Genomic DNA, 17169 nt, shown 5'->3' on the forward strand with positions numbered 1-17169 from the left:
GGAGGAGGCTCTGAGACTGGACAGACCTGAGAATCAGCTGCTGCTGCTGCTGGAGGAGGCTCAGAGACTGGACAGACCTGAGAATCAGCTGCTGCTGGAGGAGGCTCTGAGACTGGACAGACCTGAGAATCAGCTGCTGCTGCTGGAGGAGGCTCAGAGACTGGACAGACCTGAGAATCAGCTGCTGCTGCTGGAGGAGGCTCTGAGACTGGACAGACCTGAGAATCAGCTGCTGCTGCTGGAGGAGGCTCTGAGACTGGACAGACCTGAGAATCAGCTGCTGCTGCTGGAGGAGGCTCAGAGACTGGACAGACCTGAGAATCAGCTGCTGCTGAAGGAGGAGGAGGAGGCTCAGAGACTGGACAGACCTGAGAATCAGCTGCTGCTGCTGCTGGAGGCTCTGAGACTGGACAGACCTGAGAATCAGCTGCTGCTGCTGGAGGAGGCTCTGAGACTGGACAGACCTGAGAATCAGCTGCTGCTGTAGGAGGCTCAGAGACTGGACAGACCTGAGAATCAGCTGCTGCTGCTGGAGGAGGCTCTGAGACTGGACAGACCTGAGAATCAGCTGCTGCTGCTGGAGGAGGAGGAGGCTCAGAGACTGGACAGACCTGAGAATCACCGTCCACACATCCAGCAGACAGCCGGCACAGATTACAGCACCTTCAGGCTGGCAGATGTGGATGGAGCGCGGTGTGAGCTCTAGTCCTGGGTGAGCCAACTTCCTCTCAATTCCCTGCAACACGCACACAAACACTCATCTAGTGCTACATTTGATCTGCAGTCTGACACGTTAACACCAAAAGGAGAGACTGTGCACATGGGGTTTGTTCTCTGTGCCCTTCTGCTTTGCTGCTGCCACTATTTGTGCCAGCTTCTTTCTTTGCATGCAGTTTGTTGTGGACCACTCTCACCTGAGCAGATGACCTGATGATTCACCAGTTCATCTCCTCAGCCTTCCTTCACACCGTTACAGTGCAGGCTGGCATTATACCCTAGATGGACATCAGGGTCACTGTCCTTTTCTATTGCTTTTCTTGAAATGATCTGCTTGTGTATTCATGTATGCACAGTCCCTGTGTGTGTGGGCGTGTGTATACATATATGCATGCCAGTTCTCAATTAGGTTTTAATGATCTAAACATGGGGTAGCTGGTGGAAGGCAGCCTTTGATCGATCCCTGCAGTCACCCCAATGTGAAAGGCTCAGCCTTCTCTCAGCTCTTCTGTCTCTCTCTGTGCTCAGTTCTGGTAACCAAATTTATTACTCCATCAAAGGTCTAAATACCATTTTCCTTAAATCTGTTGTTTACCTGACCATGTGTCTCGCTTGTTGCTTTTTTGGCATTTCTATAAATATTACAAACACAAAGAAAATATACACTACCAGTCACTTTCCTATTCCTATTCAATGACTGGTATGGTTTAGCAATATATTGGCATCGTGACCAAAAGGAGGGGGGTTACAATTTTTTTTTTTTTTTTTTTTTGTGAGACGGAGTTGACAGGAAATTAGGGGAGAAAAGAGATGGGAAGTGATATGAAACAGAGAATCAAACTAGGGATGTTTTAATTCGTCGTTGCTGCCTAAAGCCCCGGGCTGCCGATAAAACCCCAAACTATGAACATCACAGTGTTGCCTGCTTGTTGTGTGCTGTGACTGAAGCATTAGTAAGTTTGCCAACCAACCAATTAGACAACTGCAGTAAGATAAAACTGGTACACAAGATTTCAGTTAGTGGGGGTACAAGCCTCGTGGGGACTGGATCTAGACCTAGATTTTAAGGTGGCTGTGGCTCCAGAAATGAAGCATGTTGTCGAATAAATCTCGGGACTAGTCACTCGGCTAAAATGTTCCTGAGCAAGAACTGAACCGTTCGCTGTGGTCACCACTGGCGGATGAGAGGATGGACGAATGAGAGGCTTATTATAAATACAGTTTTTTCACCAAGGGAGTAAAAGCCTAAGTAAGTGCTGTCCTTTTACTTTACAGTTCATTTATTTTACGTATAGCACAGCATCTTCCATCTCTCAACTTACACCACATGCCCCGAGCGTCCCATTGATTCCCACCTGCTTGGAGGGAAGCACAGAAGCCTTAACTATCTAAAAATCAGGAGGGAAAACCAGCATTCAAGTGAGTGCAATTATATAACAGCACTTAATGGTACCCAAGGTGCCATTTAGCCCCCCGTCCCTGTGTGACAGATTTACAGTAATGAAATGTCCGCTGACAGGTCTACGTGCCCCTGAGAGTGCATTGTTGAATCAGGACTGTTAGCCCTGTCCATTACTACACCTACACTCACCTTCTCATTTTCATCCTTTCTGTTGCACATAAAGCTGTCGGCCGTGCTCAATAGTGACATTACCTCTGCTTAACACTGCCAAGGAACTGCCTCATTGTTTTCAACTCTGGAGTATTTATGGCACAGTAAAGCAGAGACGCATCTGCTGTCAGCAGGATGAGGACATTGCCGCTGCACTTGATGTGAATGCAGGGCAGAGCGAGGAGGAAGGATGGAAAGAAAGGAGGGATGAAGTGAGGGAGGCGCCTTGTGAGTGGCTGTCAGATACCTGCAGGCACACTGACATGTCAGCTGTCACCTTTAAGATGTCCAGCTGGAACGATCGTGGCTTTGTGTCCTGGCCGTCCTCCCACTCCTTTCCGACTATAATGCCATTATAGATGTTCAGACAGAGCTGTAACCTCGATGAAGAGCTTAGAGAGCTTTTGGGCTTTACGTGTCTTTTATTTCCAAACATGATTGCTTTATTTCTCATGTGTTGTGACGACAGAGCATCGGTTACCTCCTTAACTTGGGTTGCCAACCACATTTTGTCAGATGACGCCATAACCCTGAGGTATAAAGTGCCTCCTCATTGAGAATCTTTCTATTTCAACTGTTCAACTCTTCTCAAGTTTATTCAGGAGTTGATTTACATCAGCAGTTGAATCCACTCCCTTTCCTTTTATTTTTATCACTAACATCATGCACTCCTCATGCAGGTGTTCATATTTAATAAAAATCTGTGTTTTACATTAGTTTTAATATCAGATAGGTATATAATCCAGGCAGCACGCTGGCATAGTGGTTAGCACTGTTGCCCAACAATAAGAAGGCTGCGGGTTTGTTTCCCGGGTTTGCATGTTAGCATGTTCTCCCCATGTCTGCGTGGGTTTCCTGCGGGTACTCTGGTTTCCTCCCTCCATCCAAAGACATCACGTTTGGGTTAATGGCGACTCTAAATTGTCTGTAGCTCTGAGTGTGAGTGTGAGTGGTTGTTGGTCTCTGTCTGTCTCTGTGTGTTGGCCCTGTGATGGATTGGCAAACTGTCCAGGGTGTACCCTGCCCTCGCCCAGTGCAAACTGGGATTGACTCCAGCACCCCCACGACCTGGAAACGGATAAGCGGTTGAAGATGAATGAGGTACTGTATATATTAACCATCAGCCCACTCGTAGCTGTCTTTTATACATCATTGTTCTTCTATGAAATATTTCAACATCTTATTATCTCACTAGTTTTCAAAAGCTCTTGGGTACGTTATGCCAAGAGATTACCTTGAATTCAATGTGTGGATAATTTTTTTATGGAAACCACTGAAAATACTAGTAGTACCAAGTGTAGTGTGCTTCCTCAGAGCAAATCCAGTGTGTTATGTAAAAGCTGTGCTTGTGACCTTTGAAAAATAGGTTCAGAATTTTTTGACAAATTAGTAAGACCGTGCAAAAATGATGCAAGAAGCACTGCGTACTGCAGTTTGTCACTGTAGTGCCATTTATTTAGACGCTCATGGAACCACGAGTAACATTAGAGCTTTTGTTATGTTTTTGAATCATAGGAAGGAGTTGGCACGTTGACCCACCATAATGCAGCAGAATCATAAAAGTATATGCTCTGATATTGAGGGATCAATTCATACCAAATTCTAGCAAATGTGCTTTTGCGGTTTGAAGTTAATGCAGCTTATGTCGCCGTTCGCTCCAAAAATGTGTTTGTCCTTGGTTGGTCCCCAGTACCATCCAGCACAAGTCACAAGATGTGACCGTTGATGGTGTATTTTATGCATTTCTGTTTTCTTTTCCCTGGTGCTATTTTATTTATTTATTTATTTATTTTTTTCATCAAAACTGGGCCATTCGGGCTGATGATATGATCTGTGACTTTACTGGACTGGCTCTGGAGGACTGGATCCACGCCACAGATGAGATACAAACAGTGAGAAAAATATTTTTGCTGTTCATTTACCACATATTTCATATTTTCTGAGCTTTCTAGCTGAGAGAATGTGTGACGAAATGGTCCTGGCATTACACGCTAGAGAAGAGGCCAAGAAATCTTATGAGTGTAGGTCAGCAGTTACACACTTAAGGAGAGTTCAGAGGCTACAATACAACTAATGCTTGGAGCTTGTTTGACCATTTCTATTGCTTTTCAGTAGGTGGCAGTTTGTCTGTGGAAGTCTGTGAAATGGCAATGGCTGTAATACATATAATGTATACAGCACTTTTAAAAATACAAAAGCTTTAAATATGCTTTATCACCATAAGCCATCCAAAAGATCAGCAATCGAACCATTTGGTATAAGCAGGAGGGTCAAAGTTGTGTGTCTTTGAGCGTGGCAGAGAGCAAAGCATCTTTGAATTGTGTTATGGGATGAAGAATAGGGCATTTGTGTGGTTTATATACTTGTCAGTCTCTTTGGCTCATTTCATTTTATGTATTTCTTCTGCTGCTGGCAGCTTGAAGTGCTGCGACTGGCCAGCCATAAAACAATATTCTCAAGTATAGATTGGCCATCATCCCTGAGCCTGTTGGAGAAAATGGAGGCCAAAACTCCTGCCTGCGCCGTCATCCGGACGGTATGGTACTTGTTAGTATAAAATAAAAATTTAGGCAGGAATCAAAACATTTCATTCTCTTAACTATTGTAAGTGCAAAGGCAATTAGTCAATTCATTCATTTGTCACACATTTCCTGGCAACTCTATCTTGCGTAGCATGCTCTAGTTTCTTGTGGCTGTGGGAAACAAACAGGCTACGGTTTGTCAAAGTTAATCCCCTCTAATCAACACTGACCTGGCTGGGCAGTAGATGGAATTCATATTAGACGTGACTCTCCTGTTGCACTTAGTTTTTGTCTGTCCCATACAATTACTAAAAGAACAAAAATTTCACTGAGAAAAGAGGGCATGAATAAGCTACTTACAGTGTTACACTGAAATAATTAGTAATTAGCTAAAGTGCTGTCAGTGACAATGAAATAATCACAATGGAATAGCCCAAAATATGCTGTGGGATTATTCTAAAATATTTAACTTCTGAAGCTGAATCACACAGCATCAATGAATGAAAAGAACTGTATGCAAAACAAAATGTCATGTTAGAAGTCACAAAAGTTCCAGTACAAGTTTAGCTCTTTGTTCCTTCGAGCTGCTGAATAAAATCGATGCCTGGTGTTTATTTGGTGTTCCTAGAACAAATATTACACACTTAAACACTTAAAATAATATTTGATAATGCTATTCATCAATTTCAGCCTGAAGCCAAATGTTAAAATGTTTTCTCTCTCTGAAACAGTCCTATAGAAAAACTGAAATACTGTTCTCCGAAAAACTGTCTTGGTTCAACAGACTTAATAAACCTGCAGAGAAAGTTTACTCCATTTCAGGATTTCTTTAGCCTCATATATGCATATGTATATGTATTTCATCCATAACCCCTACACCATTCAAGGCATTTGCATTTTGTTAAGAGCTCATATTTTCAAAGATCTAGCCAAAGTCAAAACGATTGAAGGGCTTTCTGTCATTGAATGTGTTGAACACGTTGTGTGAACCAAACGTTTGAATGGTGAAATGGTTTCAGTCCTTCCATGTTTGTAACCACATTTGTAGCAGCTGAGCCAGACAATCATGGCTGACTGTCTTTTGAACCGGTGTGTGGAACCACCTGTGTCCTGCAGGCTGACTCAAGTTACATCGTTCATACCATCCCTCCATGGACCCTGCGCACGAGATCGCTCTGTAATCAGCTCTCTTCAATTATGTAGTTATGAACAGGATTAAATGCGCACAAGTCATGTAATGGGTTTGTGTCGTAAGGCTGATTCAACAGACTGAGGTACGACACACACACACACACACACTTTTTACAGGTTCCTTTGCTTTAGTCCTGTCCTTTGTGGCATTTAGAAAAAAAGATCATATAATTAGATTTAGCTCCCTAATCAAATTCAAATGCCTGTAGCTGCGCGTGTGCACACACACACACACACACACACACGCTCACCAGTGAAAAGCATTGATTACCCCGTTGCAATGGCACTTGCCAAGGGGTGTGATACATTAGACAGCAGTGCAACAGTCAAGACAGGAAAAGGATCTCTAAGGAAATTGTGATGGTTGGATAGTCAGAACATTTCCAAAATGGCAGGTGCTGCATGGTGTTCCCAGTATGCATTGGATACCAAAAGTAGGCCTGTGAAGCTGAACTAATGCGCTGGCAACCGGTTCAAGGGCACCCAAGACTCAATAATAAATGCTGCATGCAAAGGCTTTGTGCCCTTCTGGTCCAACGTGAAAGCTGCTGAAAACCTTCCTGCTGTCTGTGATAAACAGCATCAAAGTCCATAGCAGATTGCTGCATAAGCAGTGGAAAGTGTGAATTACCCCCCACCCACTGCTGCACCTGCAATGCCCGTGAGCGTGTGAGCATCTGAACTGCACCAACTTTTGTTTGAACTCATGTGGATGGTTTTTAGTTGGCAGATTTCAGTTTCGGTGTGTGAGATGTTACATAAACACGTCTGATTAATTCAGGTCCCACCTCTGAACTCTTGAACTTGAAGGAGTGAAGAACAAGACTGTTTGGGAGATGAGGGGGGATGCACACAAAATTCTGATGTGTGTGTCCACATGCTCATTACATCACAAACTCTCCTCTGATTGATTTTTAAGTGCTTGACGATAAAAAGTCAATTTTTTTGTTGAAGTCTCCCCACAGACTTGAACCAACTAATGACTCCAGCTCTAATGAGATCCTTATGTATTGTGGTCAGGCACACCTGACACTACCCAAGGGTATTAAGCAGTGGATTAATTAATCATTCTTCAAATGGGTCCTGCTATCAACATTGTGTCCACTCTCTGAATCGTTCACACGGCTGTTTCTACGGTGATGATGATGCATTTGGATCAGGATTAATGTGATTAGTTGTGCTGAAATAAATATTCCTGCGCACAAGATCTACTGTGTTTTGGTTTATGGCGCTCAGTCAAGCATTGTCTGCTTCCGTCATGCTTCTGCTGCACATCCTCGTTGAAAAATTGGTCTTTGAACCCGCTGAACCTATTTTAGATATCCCAGTGAGCCATCAGTGTAAATGAAGATTAAAGATTCATGCCTCTGTGTGTCTTTATATTGGTCCAAACCTCCGGTGTTCTTCTGTATCTTTGGTGCACGCTGTCACAATTGAAGCTGGCTTTTATCTTCTTTCCAGTTGTTGAACAGAAATCAGATAATCAGTTGATCACATCATTTTCCTGAAGTGGAGATAGAGGTATGAGACTGAGCTGCTCAGTAAGTCTATTTTCCTTTGCTTGTTGCTCAAGTCATTGATTGTCACTGTATTGTTATGTCATTGTCAAACATCATCTTGGCAGATCAGCATTATTGGATCCCAAAGCATTTGATCGGTAGATTAATTTTAAAAGATTGTGATCAGGTTGGAAGGAACTTTGGTGTAGCTATCTGCTGTTTATGCTGAACTGCTTTCTACCTTCAGTTACATGTTTGCTGCAGACACATGCGTGGTGTGATTTTAACCGTTGGGATAAGAAGCGGACAAAGTAGATTTTCAGCACATGTCCATGCTGCTTTTGCACACAAGCATTTTTCTTTATGGCAACAAATTTTCTGACTTCCGCACCGCCAGCCGACACGCACTGAAACTACTTTACATCCCCAGGTAACTGCTGCTCACCAAACATTTGCATTACCAGTGGAGAATTGGATCACCAGAGGCATCAGATTTTATTCCTCATTAATATACAGTATGCGTTAACAATGTGGGGGTCACAGCAAGGCCACGAATATCCTGTTGTGCTTCCAGTGTTCTTTGGTTTTTTTGAGTTTGTAGCTTGGAGGCGTTAAGACACCAGAAGTCATCTGATGGCTCACAAAAAAAAAACAAAAAACATGAACTATATTGTTTTTGTCACTATTAGAGATGATAATGGGGATGTTAGTTTGAGCTGGGTAACTATTTCCAAGTGACCTTTTTGCTCATCAAGAAACAAAAGCATTTCCCCTTCGGTTATTTCACCCTGAAGAATTTATGAAAATGTTGTTAGCAGTTTTGGTTACTGGTTAAAATGAAATGAATGAAAAATGAAATATGAAATAATACCAGTGGTAATTACAACTGCAAACTACGCCACAATATTACTGAAGAATGAAAAGCGATTGAGTTATAAGATGGAAATGAGGGAAATAGACATGCATTATGTAAATGTTATCATTCCGTTTCTGCATCATTTGAAGTAATACATCTGCAGCTGTTTGCGTCCATATGAGGTTGTGCTTAACAGACTGTGGTTCCTCTTCCTCCCTCCCTCGCTTTCCTCCTCTGGTCTTCCTCCGTCTCTGTGGGAACATACGGATTTGGTTTGCCTGTCAGAAGTGTCTGATCAGACCTAATCTGCTGAGGATCTGAGCTTTGAACTGACTCGTAAGCTGCAGCCAGTTTCTCCTCTGTTGTTTGAGGCATTATATACTGCTCATAAAATAGCGACAGCTCTGTGCGCGCTCAGCCCATTTTTCTATGTGGAGGCGGGCTACATGCTGCCTCTGAGAAGTAAAGGGTTATGTTTGTCAGTATGGAGCATAATCTGCGGAACTGTTTATGTCTATGAATATCTCTGCATGCCAGTGTGCACATGCGTGTGTGTATGATTCAATGTCACATTAGTTCAGTTTTACAGGTCTTTCGATTATGAGCTGGTCGCTGGACATCACAGGGAACATTATGAATTTATCATGGGAGCTAGGAGAGTCACAGCAAGACAGTGTTACAGGGGGCTGAAGTTTTTTTCTCATCTTCACAAGCTTGTCATTGCATGGGGGATGAATAATTCATTGTGTTTTTTATTTTTGTCTCAGAAAAACATTGATCACAGAATCAGGGATAAGCCCGGCTGCATGACAGTCGGCCTGTCAGACGCCACATCATCTCTCTCTCAAAAATAACCCTGCCTTCCTATTGTTCTGTCCCTTACGATGTACACCCATAACTTTCTTTCAAAGAATTTTCTTCTCATCCTCCCTTCTTCTGCTTCTCGCATTTGTCTCACAATGAAACGTCTCATCAGAACTGCTTTCAGTGGCTCACTCGGCCGTCTCGGTGTGGGGAAGGCAGCGCCTGCAAGTCAGAGTGAACAGTTTCAAACGATCCTGTGAATAATTTGTACATCAGGATGAAGTTGCGGTTGTGTCTGTTTGCATGGACGTGGCTTTCTTTTTCTTTTTTCTTTATGGAAGTGGTGCAGGGTGTTTCTATCTCTATATGGCATGCTGTTTCATCCAAATGTACCCAGTACTGAGTTCCTGTGTAATGTCAGAAGAGATCTATATTTAATGCACAGGCAGGGCCTGATTACACTGCACCAATGGCCCTACCTAGAGACTTAAAGAGGCCCCTTTGTGAGCCAGATAAAAGGCCACGGTGTTGTAATCCACCCCAGACTTGCTTGGTGACGGCGTGGGTCGGCCGACCGCTCGATGGTGTCAGTAATGTGGACATTTGTTGTTTGCTTTGGGGTGAATCTCCCTGTCAAGGGTTATTTAAGGCCCTTTTCTTGACTTCTCTTTTACTTTAGAGTTTGTGAATTTGAGAAGATGGCATGAAGCGCAGTCACCCCTTCTCTCCAGTGCCTCTTCAGCCCTCTTTTCCCCTCTCTTCCTCCTGGAGGCCGTCAGGGAGAGCAGCTGAGTCACTCTTCTCTCCCTCTCTCCATCCTCAATCTGCTCTTGCACCTCCGCCCTCAACCTTCTTTCTGCATTCGCTCAGTAAGCATTGTCAGAAGAGCTTGACAGCCTGTGTCAATTGCCAAGGTTCACTGCTAACTCCCTGCAGATCCTCAGTTGACAGTGTATGTTTTTTTTTCTTTTCATTTAGTTTGAATTTAGTTGAATTTATGCATGCGATTTTGTGATTATACTGTCAGCAAGCATGCCACCCTATTAGTTCAAGGTGAACCACAGACAGCAGAAACAGCATCACACTCACGCTGATCGAGTCTGGTTGGTTGAGATTTACATCTGAGAGATAAGAGAGTGGCTGTCAACCAACCAACCAGCCAACCAACCTACCAGCCATCCAGCCAACCAACCAACCAACCAACCAGCGGCGCACGCACACATAGACACAAACACACCATTACAGTCTTTTTCTCAGTAGAGCCTCACTTTCGACAGATCCATTTCGAGGGCTTTCCTCCTTCCATGGTTCTGTCAGGATGTATAATCTCTCACCAGCTCCCGAATACCCATCTTCGCTTTCTGTTTTTGTCTGTCATTCTGTGGAATATAACGCATCTCTGTGCAATTTTCTCTTTTATTTTTTCAGTTTTCATTTTTGCGCAGTGCCCTTCTCTTTGATGTGTAATTGGTCTTCTCTCATCCTTTTTTCGTTTGGGGCTTTGTTGTATTATTTTTTTTCCACACGGTCTGCACCTTCATGTGTGCTTTTCATTTCTGTCACTTCTCTTCAAATGCTCGAGTCCTCACCTTCTTTTAACAAGTATCTGTTGTGTCATTCGTTAATCTCTCAGAAGACATGGCACAGATACAGGGTCTGCTATTTCCTCTATTTCAGCTCACATAAACAGACAATGCTTTCACATCACGTCATTATTTAACCAACATGGAAAATACAAAGCAAAAAGTGAAGGTGAATGGAAACATTGTTTATTTAAGAAATTAATGACTGCTGCCACAGTTTTTACAGTTATATTTATCAATGCAGAGCTTGAGGGTGATATTGATGTTCGAAGATTAATCAACAGTTAGCCGCTGTGATGTGTTGTGCCGAGAGACTCTTTCTTTGCCTCTCTGTTTGGAGAGCACATTCTGTGCCAGCATTGTTGCCTGAGATCATATAATTGCCTCAGAGTTCTTCCTGTAATTAACACTGTTGGGTAATTACAGCAGAATGCCAGACCTCACTATACTCACATTATCAGGCTCACTGTCATAAAAATCTAAACATGCAGATGTGTGAGTAAGGACAGATGCATATATGAAGCAGTTTACCAGATAAAGGGATTTTCACCTCAGTGTTTTTGTTTGTCATTTTACTGATGTGATCAAATTTCAGCTGAGGCTTTTTTTTTTTTTTCAACTGTCCCCAATTCAGAGCTGTCTGTGTCTTGGCTGCTGCAAGATGAAAGCTGAGTGTTGGAGAGCTGGGAAGTGGACCGGGCAGTGTGGCAGTTCCCAGCGGCACAGGATTAGAGGGAGGGACAGTGAAGTAGGCCATACAAACAGGCTCAACTGAAATATGGACAACAGTCCATAAATGAGCTGGCTGGTCCAGCCCATTTCATAAGCATGTCATTATGCTGTAATCCCAAACCAGCCACTGGCTGCTTGTGTGTCACACAGGGATAACTATTGGCCACTTGTAGATATTTCTATTTCCACCTTGAATCTGAAAATTTTGATGTCAAACCTGCCTAATTTTTTTTAGCAGTTGTATTATTTGTGTGAAATAGCTTTGCTGCTGGTTCCCAACTAATGACCAGGGTTCATTCAGATGTTTGTCTCAATGTCAGGGTCAAAGGCATGACAAATATGAGCTGTGAGGAAAAAGTCAGAAATCCTGATTGAACTGTTGATAAAAATAAAAATAGAGAGTTTTAAATTTTGGTTTGCCTCCACGCAGTCGACAGCCAGGGCTGGCTGTGTATTTTCATGAAGGCAATATTTCAATAAGGCCTTAAAATATTCCTTCAAACTTGGCATAAAGATTCATTAAAATTTATGGATGAACTGGCTCAGTTTCACAATGACCTAACAATGAAAACATAAATTTGGCCTTATGAATGTTACATCCTGGAAATTCCTGAAGGGTATCCCATCAGATTTGGTCACCCATTTGGATTTCACCTAATCACCTTTTTGATCTCACGAAACCCATTTTTTGGCCACATTCTGGAGAAAGTTTGTCTTGGTCTGGATACGCTAAGTGATTAGATTCATTTGGAGTGTAAGAACCACACAGTTACTCAGGAAACTTGCAGTTACATAAATAGAAACAGCTGTGAAGAAATTTGTTATGTCTCAGTTGGAGGTGACCCATGTTCACCAAACTTAATGCCCTTCTCTGAGGACTAAGGGTTACAAATATATTCACCACAGTCTGTTTGCTGTTTTAATATATATATATATATATATATGTATACGCTCTGTGAAAGCAGAAAAATAAACGATGTGGGTCTGAAATAGAAACAGAGATTGTCAATGCCTTTGTGACGCAGTTGAGAGGTAGATGAAGACGCCTCTTTTAGGCTTTCTCAGATTCAGGAAGGATTTAATGAGACTAACCACACAGAATAACATGATACACAATAACAAGACAGCACTCTGATTCCTTCCTCTTCAGTGAGAATGGAGAGCCAACTTGGTTCGGAGTCAGTCAAGACAGATGAAATTGAGAGAGGAGGAAAGAGGTCAGGAATGTTAGTCAGCATCATCTTACAGCAGAGAGACTCAACTTCAAATTTATTCTTACAAAAAAGCTTTAATGTGCAATTTCACATTATTTTGGGTCAGTCTCAATGACATAAAAACATAGTGAGCTCAACTGCAAGAGATGACGAGGCAGAAGCTGTAAAGAGCTGTAAAAAGTACTCTGCAGATAGCCTAAATTATCTCCAGGCTTCTGTCTTTACTACATCTGCCTTCTGGCCTCCCTATCACATCTGTGACTGACTCCTTTATGTCATTTTCTTACACTTCTGCCTCAGTACCACCAAATAAACATTTTAAACTTCCCATTTATCCAACTCTGTTCTTAAAGATATATGCCAGCATTTTGGGAAATAAATACCTTCCCTTTCTTTCTACAAGTTACCTGAGAGGATTAATACCTTGTCATTCTACCGTAAAATGTTAGTTAATGACCTTTAGTGTGTACCTTCAATAAGAAGCTAATACCAGAGGCTGCTTAGCCAATGTTTACATGAAAACTCCAAACAAAGGGAAGAGGGACTACAATTCAAGTGTTGCATTGTCGGTTTGTGGTTACTGCGTTTTATAAATTAAAAAATTCTGCCTAGTTTCAGAATAAAACTTTCTGGGAAAATGGTCTCCAGGTCAGATTGATCTCAATCCTTCAAAACATCAGTTCACAAACCAACAACTGACTTTACCGTTTCCTTCAAAACTTGAAAAGAAATGTGAAATCATGAAATCTGAAAATGAAAAACCAGAGTTCAACACTTACAGATCCATTATACAATACGGAAAATAATAAATTATATTTAACAGGAGCTTGTAAACGTCCCTCAGGACTCCTTTGAAATATACCCATATAAGAGCGAATGCTTTCTCTTTTTCTGTGAACTTCTTTCAAATTTTAAAGGTCAACTTTTCCATTGCTCGGTATCTCAAGTGGAATTCAGTGAATGTGATCCATGAGCTTTCTTGGTATGCCTTTGTTTATCTATCGTTGTGAATGACTGTAGCTGTCCCTCCAAAATCTCTGGATCAAAAAGCTTGATTGAAGCGTTCCTGATGTCTGTAAGTCGCTTTGGCTAAAAGTCAAAAAGCCAAGTGAGTGAATGCAAGTTTAATCTATGAGCTAACAAACTACAGCATTGTTTTTCCCGTAAGTGAGGTGCAGGATCACCTGCTGCTAGGTTTACTCTTAAAATCCTATTTGAAATGTTATTAAATAGATTTGTTCCTTGGGACTGTGGTGCTTTCAAATTATAACCCAGAATTCATCTGGGTAATGTCGAATGCCAGCAGTCAATATTTTTTACTGGAGATGTTCAGTAAATATTTTTTACTAAGTGATTTTTACTACTGATTACAGTACCATGTGTATTGATACCATACTGCTGTGTAAAAAAATAACAGTCTTGTATACTTTCAACTTTGGATGGATGAGTTTTTGCAATTGCCCATTGCAGGCCTGCTGTTAAGGAAATTGGCCGACAGCCATAAAACAATTAATTTAGGAGTAAATGACGGTTCATATAAAAAAAAGAAGAAATAAAACTTAGATCGTAAATTGCATAATAAGTCTAAAAAATGTCACAAAAACTTCAACATTAAATTGATCTAGGACTAAATAGCTCCTTTAGATCAGTGTGTTTGTGGAATAATTCCATAATTGGGTTGTGGTTTCCGGCTGCTGCAGCTTGTCCCTTTTCTCTCTCTTTGCGGAGTTGAACTCATCCTTCTATTGCATGATATGTCTTTAAATACTTTTAGATTTAGAAATGCGAGCGCCTCCTTTGGAAACTACAGATCTGTATACTGGACACTTTGCCTTTTTACTAGCAGCTGAACTTTCACTATTTACTGAGAGTCAGTTCTTCTTTGCTGCTCTTGAAACAGATCTTGGTGGCAGCTGCAAAGTGCAAATAATGGTTTTAGAAAAGTAATGGATTACAGCGTAACCTCTTAGCAAAAAGTCAGTGCATGGATTTGCATTCTCACCAATGCCTGAATCCTGTTTCCCGGTTATGAAAGCTTCAGCTAGAAACGTTTGGAAGCTGTCTTATTAGGACTCTGACAGCTCATGTTAGACTGACAGAGGTACTGTCAGCTAATCTCTTGAACTCTGGACGGACAGCTGTACAATCTAATGCAAAGTGAAATATGTCAACTTGCAGCTATCTGCTCCGTCTGTCTTCCTGCTTGTAACAAGTGCTGTTCTCACCTGAGACCTTGAGCTTTAGAGAGGTTGATCAGCCTGATAACGTCAGTCCCATTCAAAGATGTGTCTCCCTGGTGTCTAACAGGGACAGGACTTTCTCCACCGCACTGCTGTCAAGTGATGAATAATGAATAGATGTGAATTCAGCCGCACCGCCAGCCAGGCTGGAGGATTACTTTCAATTTACACACCGCTTCCCTGCTCCATTACTGGCTCGAGTCACTAGTCAGAGTTTTTTCTCCACAGACCTTTGTGGCTGCCTAAAATTGCAATGCCAACAATCACATTAAAAAAGTTTGAGAAAGTAATCCCCTTGGATGTTCCCTACATTTTATATAGCGACGCAACACACTTCTTTGTTTGGTCCTTAATTAATGGCATTGCATGTTACACATAGATAATATTTTCTAATTTTCCCTCTGGCATGAAGAGGAAACTTCATTGCATGGATGACCCCTCTCAGATACTCATTGACTCCAGATAACTGGTTGCAATTGGCCCGGTTGATGAGCAGGCGGCCAGCTGTGAAAAGGAAGGAGGAAGGACAGGGTTCTTTTTAATGAAGGCAATGAGAAGGACACGGAGAGCCTGCGGGCTTCAAGAAGGATTAGCGCAGCCGCCAGTAGATTTAGGCTTATGATGCTCCACAAGTTTCTTAACCTTGAGGGGTGGAAAAGGACAAGGAAAGTGGAGGAGGCGGAATATAAAATGAGAGTTTGTCTTTTACAGTGACACTCAGTGCTGTAGATTTACCCTCCCCCCATTATACTTGACATCTTTATCTGCTTATTGACCAATAATGTCGGTAAACAAAAAGGTTTTTCTAAAGGTCACTGTCCCCAAGCCACTAACAACTCACGCACATTCCTTTGAAGATGGAGGTGCATGCGTGTGTTTCTGTTTGTGGGTGAATGCGCATGTTTGTCTGCCTTCTGCTGTAACGCTGTCTTTTCTTTCTTTTTTTTTTCATCCGTTCTCGTGTGTAAATTGTAACACATGAAATACTGTGTGCGTGCATTTATGTTTGTGTGTGATGATCTGAAGTGCAGGGAACTCTAAGCATGTGATGCGTGATGCTGGCCTAATATGCCCTGTCTCCATCTCTGGACGTGGCAGCAAGTGTGAGCGATGGACAACCAAGCCATTTAGCATAGAAAGAGCCTGGGCTGAAGTGGTGGCTGCTGAGATGTCAGACAAGCCAGCTAGGCAGGAAATAGAAGCCAGTGGGGGTGCAGATCATGCTCACCTCCACCGCTTGATGACTTCATCTCTCTGACCCCTTGTCTCTCAGCTATCTATCTAAATGCAAGAAGTGTGTTCTTGTTTTCGATAAACACTTGTAGCTGTGCATTCAGGGGACAAATTAGCTCAAATTACAGATTCACAACTTCCTGAGGTAACCAGAGGTTTTATTCAGAAAAATGATATAGTGATGATATAATTGATATAGTTTTATTTGAAGCTGGAGTCTGTGTCTTGATTTATTGCCTCGAACGTACTGTTAAATGGGATAACTGCGCTGAAATTACCCAGTATTTGTTTATTTGGCCACAGGCACTGAAGCCAGATGACGGATTGCCTCTGTTTGAAGAAATTCACAGTCTTGGGGGTCTGCTGTGTGCGAATTAATTGGAAAGGAAGGAAAAAACAGAAGTGCTCTGTTATAAATCGGTCCCATTTCTGTATTTCAACAACATAATGGACAAAAAGAATAGTGTATTATACAGTAATCTGTTGGCTAAACAGGTTCATTGTGTACTGAAGCACTCACGGCAAACAAGCAGACAAACGCCCAGGTAGTCTTTGCCATTGAGCCATAAAGTAATGGATGTTTCCCATTCATTGCATTTAAAATGTGACTAGGGTCACATTTTAAACTAGTCAGACAGTTGTTATTGCCTTTCAAACTGGATTGTGTCATTCTATCAACTTATCAGTGATTATCACGCAATCAGAGCACCAACCTCATAACAGACTCATTTTTCTTACAAAGAAAAAAAAATAAACCCAAATTATTTTAACAAGAACAAACAAACATTTTGATGTTCCCGTGTCCTCTCTTTCCTAGTGGCCTGTCACTTCTTATCCTCTCTGAGGTTGTCTAAGTAGCCCGAGAGGCTGCCGCGGGAAGGGGGACTAACACTCTCTGATAATGGTGACTTATGGAAAGGATAGCCATTTAATAGGCTAGCTGCCAGTAGCAGCCTGTCCACATGG

The 17169-nt window shown here is 42.1% G+C and overlaps 1 protein-coding gene across 1 annotated transcript in view; it reads left to right on the forward strand.

Moving 5' to 3' along the window:
* Positions 1–253: 253 nt before the first annotated feature.
* Positions 254–17169, forward strand: part of lingo3a (leucine rich repeat and Ig domain containing 3a) — a 33256-nt gene continuing 16340 nt past the window's right edge. The window contains exon 1 of the mRNA XM_029500005.1: positions 254–712. The gene's annotated coding sequence lies outside the window, so the exon portion shown is untranslated. The remainder of the gene's footprint in view (positions 713–17169) is intronic.

This window comes from Echeneis naucrates, chromosome 4 (genome assembly GCF_900963305.1).
Source record: "Echeneis naucrates chromosome 4, fEcheNa1.1, whole genome shotgun sequence".
In the NCBI taxonomy this organism is placed as follows: domain Eukaryota; kingdom Metazoa; phylum Chordata; class Actinopteri; order Carangiformes; family Echeneidae; genus Echeneis; species Echeneis naucrates.